This window comes from Urocitellus parryii, chromosome 7, assembly GCF_045843805.1.
Source record: "Urocitellus parryii isolate mUroPar1 chromosome 7, mUroPar1.hap1, whole genome shotgun sequence".
In the NCBI taxonomy this organism is placed as follows: Eukaryota; Metazoa; Chordata; class Mammalia; order Rodentia; family Sciuridae; genus Urocitellus; species Urocitellus parryii.
The window spans coordinates 122,550,396-122,564,706 of NC_135537.1; positions in this window are offsets into that span (position 1 = coordinate 122,550,396).

A 14,311-nucleotide genomic window follows, 5' to 3' on the forward strand; every position below is an offset into this window, starting at 1 on the left:
ATCAAAGCTATCCCTCAGCCCCAGGGCTCCGTTTTATCCTCACAAACTGGTGTTCTAATTTCTTACCAAGAACCTAACTAAATAACTGATACATTAAAAAAAACAACAACAACAACAACAATCATTTGGGGTCTTTGAATCATAGTTTCCTTTTTCAGTTCATCTAAATAATAATTATAGTAATAATAAGTCATGATTTCCCTGGCCCCAATTCCATGACTTCAATGTCCAAAACCATATTCTCCATGGATGGTCAAACAGAACCCTTAAGGACACCACAGCTGCTTCCTCAATAATGGGACTATTTCCTCTCTAACCCATTCCTACTCCTGTGTGTGTTGGATTCCATAAGACCTCTTTCTTCTGCTTTGTGTACAATGCCTAAGCATGGTCAGCCCTTCCAGATGAGGATCTTCAGGGAAATGTGAATCTCAGTAAAACTGAACATTGCAAAAAACAAAACAAAACAAAAACTGGATTCTGCATGAGTTCAAAGAAAAAAGGATCCTGTGGATACCTTTATAGAAATTATCAAAGGGGAAATGCAAGTGGAAAATTGAACTTCTGGACATCACAAGTACAACATCAAAACTTAAATTAGACTGAATTTAAAGCAATTGAGATATTGCAAAAGAAAAGATTAGTGAAATGAAAGACATACTAATAAAAACAGCACCAAAAAAAAAAAAACAGAGGAAAAAGATGGAAAAAAGAACAAAGATATTCCTTGTTAAAAAAAAAATCTATCAGGAGACAGTGAAAAACACATTTAAAGCACTGAAAGAAAACTATCAGCCTGGAAATGTATACCCATCAAAATATTTTTCATAAATAAAGGTGACCTTGAAGTGGAATAGATGGAGTAAACACACACCGTTCCGTACACCTTCCACTTAGTAAAGCTAAAAACTCTGTAAAACAAAGATAAGTTGAACAGAAGGCAGTCCAACTAGGGATTTTGTAAGCACAGGAAAAACATGGTGAGTTTCCTGGTTTTTTTGTTTGTGTTTTCATTATATCTCCTGGCCTGATCCTGAAAAAACTGGCAACCTGAATTGTCAATGGGTTCTGGCAAAGAAAAAAAAAAGAATAAAGAAAGAAAAAAAGAAAAACAAGGAAGAAAGAAAGAAAGATCTGCTTTCTCTGGTGAAAGGACTGAGAAAAGGGCAATCTCACATGATAGAAAACCTAAACAATACCCACTCTGCTGCAACCAAATATCACAGACAAAAATGGTGGTTGTTTTAGTCAGTGGTTGTTTTTGCCACTGTCATTAAAGGACCCAACCAGCACAATTACAGAGGAGGAAATTTTTATTTGAGGGCTCACAGTTTCAGAGGTCTTATTCCAGAGAAGGCTGGCTCCACTCCGCGGGGGGGGGGGGGCACAATATCATGGTGGAAGAATTTCAAAGAGGGAAGCAGCTCACATGGCAATCAGAAACGAGGGAGAGAGAGAGAGAGAGAGAGAGAGAGAGAGAGAGAGAGAGAGAGAGAATATCTCCACTTGCCAAATATATAACCCAAAGCCAAGCCCCAATTCCCACCTCTTCTAGCCATTCCTTACCACTTCAGTTACCACTCAGTTAATCCCCATCAGGGGATTAATTCACTGGATGGGTTAAGACTCTTACAACCCAATCGTTTCTGCTCTGAACCTTCTTGCAGTGAAACTGGGAAGAATTTACACCACGTGAGCCTTTGGGGGACACCTCACAACCAAAACAATAACTGTGGTCCCACTACATTCTCATTAGCAAAGACTGGGGTGGGGAACCCAGACTTCCAACCTCACTTAACCTTAATAATTGCCCTCATTGCTCCTGCAAGGGTGAATACAGACAAGGTAGTGTGGGGAGCTAGGATTTTGTTTCACACTTGGTAGTATTTAACCTCCCCACACACTGTCAGTTGAGGCCATCCGGGAAACCGTAATAAAGTTCTCCTTCCCTCCCAGCCAATATGCTATCAATGGTGGTCTAGTGGACAGCCTGAAATGCAACCCCTGCCCTACCACTAACAAGAATCTCTCACTCCTCAGATATGTCTAAACAGAGGTTGGGTGTAAAATGTGGACTTCCACCCACAACAGCAATAACCAGTTGGAGACCTTCTTACCCCTTCTCTGATGTCAAAAGAAGAATACTAAAATACAAGAAATAATTAAGATCTATGGTATCACTGGATTTGATCCTCAGCACACCATAAAAATAAATAAAGGTATTAAAAAATACAATAACATTTAAAAAATCATAATTATTAATTTTGTTAGGTGTAATAATGGCCCAGTGATTATATTAAAAACCTGGTCCCCAACTTCACACTACTGGAAGGGAGAGGAACTTTTACCAGGTGGGGCCTTGTGGGGGGTTTTAGGTCATTGGAGGTATGCTCTTGAAGGGGCTTGTGAGATATCAATTTCTTTCCTCTCCTTTTCTATTTCCAGGCATTAGGTCAAAAATTTGTTGTGTCTTACTCCCACCATGAAGGACTGTTCCACCATAGGCTCAAAGCTATAGGGCCAATTTGTCATAATCTGAAACTTTCACAATGAGCCAAAATAAACCTTTTCTCTTATTAAGTTTATTTACATCAAGTACTTGTCACAGTAAGGGAAAGTTAGCATTATAATTATCTGCAATTTGAATTATATTTGTTTGAACCATTTTTTAAAACTATGTGTCATTCATTCAGTTTCTAAGGTCTGGAATTTACAAAAGTTTTCTTTGAGTTAAATATGCAATAATTTTTGTGTATGTTCTGTGAATGTTCAAAAAGTTATATTTTCTTCATATATTATAAATTCAAGATATATATTTACATTGGTGGTGTTGGCCTTATTAAATACATTTTAAAGCTTCTGTATTTCTATTTTTAAAATTTAACTTAGGTCATAGACTAATAGAAAAGAATGAATCTCCCATAGCAACAATGCTTTTCTGTTTTCTTTATAGTAAAATGTTTTTGCTTTATATATTAAAATTATTCAGTGTATCAAAGACTATACCTTCATTATAGGTTATATTTTCTAGTAAGAAGGGTCTTTTAATTTAGTACATTATATTTAGTTCTACAATATCTGATATTACCATTGCCAATCAATTTCTTTTTGTCTGTGCTTGGCCAATAATGAATTTCTTTAGCTAGCTCTCTTTTTGTTTTACTGAGAAGTAGGTATCAGAGCTACTTTTAACAAGTGCCATTTTAGTTCATAATAAGACATATAAGTAGCCAATCTGAATACACAATATTTGAAAAGGTGTTCCATATCATTTGTAATAAAATATATCCAAATTAAAACAAGATATCCCCAATGAAAAAAAATTGCAATGTTTGGTAACACCAGTTCTGGCAAGGGGAATAGGTAATAGCTACTCATTGTATAAATTGGTTACAGTCATTTTAGGAGAAATTTGGAAAATCTATTAAAATCAAACATAAGTGATTTCTATAACTTTGCATTTCTACTTCTATGGAAATATCTTTAAAGAAACATTATACTGTATTTATTGCAGTCTTGTTTGTAATAAAGGAAAAATAAGGCAACAATCTTAAACATCTATCAACAGGAGAATGGATAAATACAAGTGTGGTATAGTCATACAATGAAACACCACACTAAAAGATAAACTAAGTCTGTACATCAATATGGATAGATCGAAAAACAAATAAGTTGCAAATAAGACATGCTATAACACCTGCTGTAAAAATATGTACCATACAAGATTATATGGGTCTTGAAATTAATAAGTATAAATATATGAAAAAGTTTTAAACTTTTTATTATATCAAGTTTTAATTATACCTGAGTTGACTGAATAATGATCCTACATGTACCCATCATCCAGTTTCAACAATGACATTTTGCCAATCTTGTTTCATCTACTCCCTGACCTCTATTGATTTGGTGACACATTGTATCATTTCATCTGTAAATACCTGAGAATGCAAATCATGGTTTGTAAATTGTTTGTAAATATAATCACTGTGCCATTATTACATCTAACAAAATTAATGATTATTATTGTTTAAATATTATTGTATTTTTTATACTTTTACTTATTTTATGGGGTGCTGAGGATTAAACCCAGTGCCTCACACATGCTAGGCAAGCACTTTACCACTGAGCTATAACCGCAGCCCCAATAATTATTTTTATTTTTTTAATATTTATTTTTTATTTATAGGTGGACACAATATCTTTATTTTATTTTTATGTGGTGCTGAGGATCGAACCCAATGCCTCAAGCATACTAGGAGGGCACTCTACCTCTGAGCCATAACCCCAGCCCCCCAATAATTATTAATACCATTGATATCTAGTTAACTCTTCCTGATGGTCTCAGAGCTATCATTTTGCAACTGGTTATTCAAATTAGGATCCAATCAAATTTCACACTTTAGGTTTGTTTGTTTTAAATGTCTCTTAAGCCTCACTTATTCTGTAACTATTCCCTTATCCTTTCCTCCTCATTTGCATTGTTTTGGTGGGGAGACAGTGTCACTTGTACAATAGAATGATGCCCTCATCAATTTGGTTAATATTGCTTTCTCCTTAAGCTAGTTGTTCTCTAGTATTTCTTGTAAACTAGTCATTGGAACTAGATGTTTGAGTAGATTTAAGTTGGATTTTTTTAGACAAGAAAACTGCATAGATGTTGCTGTGTGCTTCCTAATACACATCATGAGGCTCATGCCTAATCAGAGCAAAGTTTGATCAGTGGGTTCAGGATGTAAAAGTAGTTTTGAAAGTTCTGAGAGTATATATCCCAGAGACCACTGTGGAAGGAAGAGGAAATGATATTATGGGTGGATCAAAGTAGTTACCACTGTGGAAGGAAGAGGAAATGATATTATGGGTGGATCAAAAGAAATTTTAGCTTTGTCTAAAAATATTTGTTGATTTAATTGAAAAATGAGTGATACATTTATCTGTATCTTGCATAACATTTAATGATTAATAAAAAGAAATAAGAGGACAAAAATTCAATTCTCAACAGGAAATATAATGTCCCCAAACATGAAAAGATATTATCAGCAATCACCAGTGGAATAGATGAACTGTCAAATTCATTAATAATTAATTTTTAAAAGTGATAAAGCATAATACCAATTGTTCCCATGATAGAGAAGCTAGCATTCTCATACGTTGCTAGTGGGAGCATAAATTTTATAGTTGTAATAGTCACAACTTGATAATAATTATTATAAATAATACAAATACTTTTAAAATATGCATTTTGACCCAGTGGATTTTGTCTTGAGCTTTCTAGTGCCTGCTTTGGTTTTGATTAACTGATTTTAAATAGAGCAAACTATTCTACTTGTTTCTATCCCATAAATGCCCCACTACTTACTCAAGACACTTGTGTCAAAATCTTTCCCTGAATGTTTCAGGTGTAGTAATGTACAGGTCCTGGTCTACAGTAACCTGCACAGCTGAACCCAAGAAACTGGAGAGGGGGTGATGGGGGATTAAGAAAAGACCACCAGAGATATTGCAAAGCTGGGATCAGGTGAGTCACTGCTCTCTGATGGAGAAACAGCGGCTAAAGGGTTGGCCCAGCAAGTTTATTTATGTAGGGCCTCATAGTCAAGAAGTAAAGGATTAGAGAGACATTGTTTTTGCACTAGAAAGCTATAGGGCTAGAAACAAAATTGTAGTTATTTCACTGTTGCAATGCTTGGGGTTTCCTGAGGCATCCAGGAAGCCCATTGTTCAAAGTTTCTACTAAGCAGGCAGGCTTGAAGCTCACAGCACTGATGAAACATTGTTGTTATCTTGCTATGGTCAGAATCCTCCATCCCCAGGAGCTGGCATCTGAACTCAAAGCTGTGAGCTAAAGAATTCTATGGCAAGCACCATCAGCTGGGCAGTTTTCAATTGGCACCTTCCCACTGAGAAATTCCCAGAAGAGATGACACCTCTTTCCAGGTGTCAGTTCAAAGCAAAGATTCATTTACCACTCCCAACAGTGGTCTCTGTAGGCAAGATGACCAAGATTGGAACCAGCAGCTAGGGGATCATATCAGAGAGAAACTTCGCTTGTGATTCTAAACCAGAACTGTTGCATGAAGTACAAGACATCATTCCTTTTCTGTGCTCTTTATGACCACAGCCCAGTCCAGAAATTCCCATCATCATATCATGATGCCATCCTTCTACCACGACATCAGGGGACAGAGTGAAGGTTTAAAAGTGATGCTTTGAACTGTCTTTGCGTTAATATAAGCAAGAAAAAAATAAAGATGACTTAAGGTCAGAAAGAGGTGTATATTGAACATCCCAGTTTTTTTAAAACACTGTTATTGTACTTTTTATACATTTATTTTATTTATTTTTATGTGGTGCTGTGGATCGAACCCAGTGCCTCACACATGATAGGCAAGTGCTCTACCACTGAGCCACAACCACAGCCCAAAGTATCCCACTTTTTGAGATGTAAAACTCAGTGGTCTCTTCTACTGCCCCTGGTCTGGATGCAGGATGTGGGGACTGTTCTCCCCATCCCCACAGACTCTCCAGAGAGCTGGTTCCTTCCCTTGGACTCTGGCCAGGTGGCACAAGTCCCCCTCGGGGTAGGTAAGAGGGACTCCCAGACCAGCCATTCAGCACCGCTGCTATTGCAGAAGCGTGTCAACAGCAAGCAACGGCCACACACCAGGCACCACCTGGATCTGGGTGCAGAAAGAGGAGGGGAAGGGCAGTGGGGAACCATGTCCAGCACTGGAGAAAGGGTGCACAAGGAGACCGTCTGGACCCTGTATAGTGCTTCAGCTGAACTGGGCAGCAACATCAGTTGCTCCAGCTTGGCGGTCGAGGCTTATAAGGCAACCTGACTTGGCTTTGCTGCTGGATTGAAAAATCCCCAGGGGGATTCAAGCTTTATCTTCCTCTGCTGTATTAGATACCATTGGGCATGGCGAACACAAGAGGAAACGTCAGACTTTGTCCTGAAGTGAAAACAGCACATCAAGAGCAAATGTAAAAAGTCTGTAAATATGGGCAGGTGATGGAGAAGGACAAGGTAATAATAGTTCACCAGGAGGACAAGCAGGTGTTTTGTAACTTGATCGAAACATGTGAGTCCAGAATCTGTGCTGATATATAGGTGGCCATGATTTTTACTGTGTTTCCTTTAGATGGTAGAACGAAAAAAAACCCTGCCCTCATCCTGTGCGCCTGTGCAACAGAACTCCCTACATTGATGCTTCTGCCAACTATTACTCCTTGCCCCAGTTCTGTCCAGTATAATATTTTCCACCTCTTTGAGGTTGAGAACTTCTGGGTATTTTGAAGATGCTTTCCTGAACCTAGGAAGTTTTCCTCTCATTAGTCCAATTCTGTACCAGCCCAAGGTCCAAATGTTCTTCTATCTTCATCTGAGTCGGCTTCTTATGGTAAAGGATTCTGTATCTTTTGTTCAGTCTGTTCCTTGATTGTTGACTCACTCCCATGTCATTAATAGCAACCTATATGGTGATGACTCCCAAATTGCTATGTATAGTTCAAATTAAATTCGTGAGCCCTGGATCTATAATGATTAACATGACTCCAGAGGCTGAGGCAGGAGGATTGTGAGTTCAAAGCCAGCCTCAGCAACTTAGTGACAGCCTAAGCAACTCAGCGAGACCCTATCTCTACTAAAACATTAAAAAGGACTGGGGATGTAGCTCTGCGGTTAAGTGCCCCTGGATTCAACCCCTGGTACCAAAAAAAAAAAAAGTATCCATAATGATTAACACGTATATAATTTAATACGGGCAAGGCACAGTTCTAAGCCTTTGATATATATAATTCATTTAATTATCACAACAACATATATGTGTGTGTATATATACACACACACACACATATATATATATATAAAAGTATATGTGTGTATGCATCTCTCTATATGTATATATATGTATGTTACATATACATACACATATGTGTATACACATTAGTATATGTATATTATTATTATTCCATTTTATAGATGATACAGAAAGGTTATGTATCAGGCCTGAGGCACCTCTAAACATCTCAAATTGAACTTGTCCCAAATGACTGCCTTGTCTTCCCCCGCCAGACATGCTTCTTCAGTAGCATGTTTATTCCAGTCAATAGTATCATTAAGTGTTATTTATATTCTGGGGTCAGAGGAAACTTGCTTTTATATTGATGTGCCTACTATAAGATTGTGAATAATGTGCTGCATTCTGAGATGCTTTCCCTACAAACATTTATGCTTGCACGGTAGGGTTCTAGAGTAGCAGAACAATTTTCACATTTATACATTTGCAAAGACTTTTTTCTTCCTTTATAAATATTTTCTTATTATACAAATAGTAAGACTTATATGTCAACTATAGGGTTTCTGTATTATTAGGGCTCTCTAGAGAACCAGAACTAATAGAGAGAGAGAGAGAGAGAGTGTGTGTGTGTGTGTGTGTGTGTGTGTGTGTGTGTGTGTGTGTTGTGGAGCCTGGCTAGTCCTAAGACCTTGAGTCAGTAGGCAGTAACCCAGGGGAGTCATCATATAGTTCCAATCTGAATCTGAAGGCCCAAGAACCAGGAAAGATGATGGTATGAGTTATAGTCTGAAAGCTAGCAGAGTAGACCCAAGAAGGGCAATGTTTTAGTGAGTCCAGAGGCTGAAAAAGGCTGGAGTGCTTACTCAAGCTATCATGAGGAAAGAGTTCTCTCTTATTTAGCCTTGTTCAGTTCAGGACTTCAATTGATTGGATGGGACCCATCCACATTAGGGATGGCAATTTGCCTTACTCGGTCTACCAATTTAAACATTAATCTTATCCAGAAATAAGATATGAAGACATATCCAGGATGATGTTTGATTAAACATCTGGGCACTTCTTGGCCCAGCCAACTCGACACATAAAATTAGCCATGATAGTTTCTCTCTAGTATAAATGTTCTTTATGGCATGTTTGTGCTGGTTTAAGTTTCTTTAACATTAATTAAATCTATCTTAAGTAACTTTTCAGGTATGTGATTTCATGTGTTTCACATGCAGACTCTTTCCTGCAGGGCCTGTAGTACAATAAAGATAAACTTCAATCTGAAGCCTCTTTTTAGTTGAAGTTTCTTGAAGGAAATTCAACTCTTCATTAGATGATATCCCTTGTTGTCTTGTTACCTTTTTAACAAGACTTCACATTTCTAAGACTTTTCCATAATGGACTTCCAATAACATTATTTTTACATCTTCCTATTCTTGTTTCCTAAGGTTTTTTCCTGCTCTAGACAGTTGCTCATATCAAATCTCTTTTGGGTAGGTGATGGTGAATATATTTTATTCTCTGATGGATGGGGGAAGACAGAAATGCGGGTGTGTTTAAATATAATTTCGAATGAGTCTAGAACATGCTTCACCTCCACCAAAAAAAAAATAGATGAATTTTTGTGTGTTTACTTTTTATTCACCTGTTGTTATGGTTGATAATATGAAACTGCAAGCTATCTGTGTATCTGTGTCTGGGAGAAAAGCCTGTATCTCAATGTGTGTGTTTCCAATATTTTCCTACAGATAGAGATTAATAAATAGGATATAAAGTCTCATTATATGCATTAAACAAGTTTTGAGTTATGCTTTTTTCCATAGCTTTACTGAGGTAAAATTGAAGTACAATAAAATGCACATATTTGAAGTTATGCAATTTGATCCGTTTTAACATATATGTAACCAATACAATCAATATATAAAGCATTTCCATTACTTTTTAAATTTGAAATTATGCACACTGTGTTTCCTGCATGATTTATTACATCAGAAATCAATCACCTTAAGATATATAGAACCCCACCCCAAGTTTTGAACTATACTTTTGATAAATTTTTACCTGATTATATTGCTCTATAGTTAGCTTAGGTGATTTCTGAAGATTAAAGATCTCAAACTAAAAATAAAATGAACAAATTGGACTTTGTAGCAAGTCCAACTATACACACACACACATAAACATTGTTGCTGATGTTCTAAGTCAGCTCATTAGCACTAAGCAGCAGCTGGATCTGCAGTTTCCCTGCCTTCCTCTAGATTTTTCCTTCTGTTTCTCTGATTCCTGGGTTACTAGAATATGTTTGGCTCCATGAACACAAGTTTCAGTACATTCTTATGTAGTTTCAGCTTATGTTTTTGGAATTCTAGCCTGTTCTATGGGCTTCCTTTGTTGATTGCCTATGAACTTTAAGCATCAGACATAGAGAACTTACAGAGACAGCTTTCTTAACCCTTGCAAATTCCACAGAAGATCTATTAGTTTTCCCATTACCTTGGAGGGACATTGCTATGATCCTAAGAACTGTGTTTCTTATCTTGATACCATGATAATCCTCTATTAAATACCGAAACAGAAAAAAAAAATTCTTCTCTGATAACAAGATCACAGAAAACAATGAAAAAAAAACCCTCCAGTTTTATTTCTAAGAAATTTAATGTTCTATATACAATTAAGGAGAAATGACCTCTCTGATGTCCCTATCAGTTAGGTCATTGACTGGACTCTTCTGTGAAAGCAATTTCATTGATGGGTGTGTATAACTACCTCAATTTTCGACTAAAAGATTAGAGTTAGAAAATTGTAAACATAACTACTTTTTTATACTCAAATGACATGAATCAATTATTGTCATAATAATTGTCATATTGAATCTGGAAGGTCTCCCAAAGGCTCATGTTTCAAAGGTTTGGACCCTAATGCAGAAGTGAGGCCTTTGGGAAAGTGATTGGATCATAAAGATTTTGATCTCATCAGTGGATTAATCCACTGACAGCTGGAGACTAATGGGAGGTGGTGGAAACTAGAGGAGGTAGGTCATAGTTGGAGGAAGTCCCCTTGGGTAGGTCCTGGAAGAGTGTGTCTTACTCCCAGTTCTTTCTCTTTTGCCCAGCTGCCAAGAGGTGAGCAGCTTTGCTCTACTGCACCCTTCCACCATGCTGTGCCTAGCTTTGACATTAACATTTTTGAAGAATGCAGTCCTTTTGTTTTTAATACAAGTTGAGTATCTGTTATAGTCAGCTTTTTTGCCGCTGAGACCAAAAAAATCTGACAAGAACACTATTGGAAGAGGAAAAGTTTATTTGACCATATATACTTCCTGATATCCTGACATGGGAATACAAGAAGAAATATACAAGAGAGAGGGGAAGTAGGATATAATACTCCCACCCCCAAAAGCCAGTGTGTGATCAGAGAAGTATCTCCTAGACTTACCCTACCACTTAACCAGCTCTGAAGTTAGAAACCACTGCCAGACATTTTGGCCTTCTTACTAGGACACCCATTCTTGATGCTTACCTGTGTGACCTGTTATTGTGATGGCAGGAATCTTCTCCTCATTATAATCACTCAAGAACCCAAGCTGATGAAACAGCCACCATCTCAGATATTGCTTTTGTCATGCTGGAAGGAAGAAAGGAGGAAGCCAGAGGGTTCTACTTCCACTCAATTTAATTCTCTAAAACGGTTCATGTTCCCCTAGTGAGGGCCAGGAAACACCATTGCCATTACAGCTCTCTGTAAGACAGGAGGCTTACTCTCTACATATCATCCTTACCTTTTTAAATGTGGCATAAGTCACATTGTTTAAATACAGAATTTTGGAACCGTCAGTTATTCTTATCAGTGCTGGGAATAGTGGGAACTATCCCAAAGTCAAAGTTCCCAGATGCCAGCCAATGGTCAACCTGATGAGCAGGCCTTTCTAAACAGCTGTCTCAGGCTTGCTAGGTTACATCTTTTCTACAGGTAGGTTGCTACTGTTTTTCCCATGGTCTTTTGACCACTCATATTCATCACAAATTTGCTAACCAAAGTAACTAACTGGAATGTACACAATAAAGATCTCTCTAGTATAAATAAGCAATTTAGCAGATAAACAGAGCTATCAAAAACTCATGACTAAGGAAAGATTATTAATGAACAGAGATTAAAAATATAAAGAACACTTCTGTGAAAATATCTAAGTTTTGCAAAGCATTAATTGAACTTCAGAGAAACCCATAAATGTCATACATGTATTACCAGAGGGGGATATCATTCTTCCTCATTAATAACTTATGGTGAGGGACAGCTCATGTGGTTCTTGGCTCTAAGATAGCCTAGTTGTGGCCTTAAAAGAAGAACTAGGGTAAAGAAAGGATAAACAAAATAAGGGTAAAGAAAAAACAGGTCTGTTCCAGGATTTTTTTTTTTTAAAGTAAGACTACTCTCAAGAAAACTGAAAACTATGACTTAAAATAACTAGTTAATTACCTATGGATGGAATGATGTTCGATATTTGTATCCAAACATTTCTAATCATATTTTACCTAGTTTAAACTGTTCTTCTTTATTTTATTTTATTTGTGGACGTGCTGAGATTAAAACAGAGGCCTTAACAAGTGCTCTACCACTGAGCCAAAACCCCAGCCCAACTGTGTGTTTGATATGAAATCTCTTTCTTGTCCTTTACCCCCTTTACCTCTGCTATGTGAATGGTGCTATACCTGGCCTAAGGAATCAGCACTATTTGGTAGAAACTATCTTCCTCTACTCTGTAATCTTCTTGGAGACATTTGGGCTGTCAAGGGCATTCATTCCCAATCACATGTCTCCAAAAGTTATAAAGCCCAGATAAACAGAAGTGTGATTGTTTTCCTGAGTGACACGGAGATATTTTACAGTTGGTTTTTCTTTTCATCTTAAAATGTGCTTAAATTAGGACAGTTTAAAAGCAATTTACAAAGTCTCTGACAATACATGTACAAACAACATCTTTATTGACAATAGAACAGATAATATCATTTATAGGTAACCAAAACATTTAAAATGCAGATCATTAAAACTTCCAAGATTTATGTGGAATATAAACATGTAATTAGATTGAACATTAGGCATAGAAAGGACAAATACAAAATGCAAAGGGCCAGAGTTCCCAGTAAAAGAGCAAATCCCTTAACACTAGTTAAAGTGCAATTAGGTTGTAAACTTGAGTCTCTGGAACTATCAGATAGCTCCTGCTTAAGTGATATTCAGAAGGAAAAGCGGCAGGTTCCACAAGGTCTCAAAGAAACTGCAAGGAACAGCACCAATGGAAGCAAAAGCAAAAATTGAAAGCTCCATCTTTAAGATAAGTCAGAGAGCAGGAGAGTCACAGTTCTTTATTGGTAAACAAAAAGTGGGTAGATACTAAAGTAACTTCTACTGATTGATGCTTAGTCACTTGATGAAAATACAATTTAAAAATATAAACATTATAGAGAGAAACACAGCATGCGACCTCAGAGTATTCATGAGCAGGCAGGTGGGAGGGGGCAGGAATGGGGGGCTGTCTACAGTGATGATGTGCTAAATCCTCCATATGCATTTTCATTTAAACTTCATGACAATTTTGTGAGGAAGGGATGACTTATTCCCACTTTATAGATAAAGAAACCGAAACCCAGATTTAGTAGTTTTTTCAAGGTCACATAATTACTACCTGGGAGTGGCAGAAATCATACTCAACTTTGAAAAGCCCATGTTGGTCTTCTTTCATTAGTCAAATTTTGGTCTCCAAAATGAATTTATTTTCACTCAAGCTCTTGGCATACTAAAAAAGCTTAAATAACTGCAACTCCCTCTACAATGTATAGTTGCAACCTAATGGTTAGGAGTGTCTTCATGCATCATTTCCAATCTCTCATATTTTCCCCACCCCATTTTTTTTCTCTCTCCCAATATTCTGTAACATTAAAAATAGTGATAGGACTATGGAGTTCCTGAGCCATCCCTCTGGGGGTATTTATCGTCTTGTTCTGCTTTCTAGTCTAGCTTAGGAGGGTAACCACAATGGCTAGTCCCTAAGGAAGGATATGTTCACCATCATTATAACTTTCCATTCTACCTAATTTCTCTGGGTTTAATCCCTCTATCCCACCTCTTGACATGGATTCTCTAGTGCAGGGGCCAGTTAACATTTTCTATAATGAGCCTAATAGTAAATTTTGGGGGCTTGGGGGAACATATAATCTGCTAAGGACTGAATGTGCCCCTCCAAAATTTTCACACTGAAACCTAATCACCCATGTCATGTTATTACAAAGTAGGGCTTTTGGAAGGTGAGTAAGCCATCACAGTGGAGTTTTCTTGAAGGGAATCAGTACACTTTTAAGGGGCTAAGGACACAGAGAAGGAGCCCTCTGTGAACCAGGAAGTAGCACATCACCAAACTGAAATCCTCTGGTGCCTTGGAATTCTCAGTCTCCAAAATTATTGAGAAATTTCTGTTTATAAGCTATCCAGTATGTGGACTTGGATTGTAGCAGCCCCCAAGACACAAACTC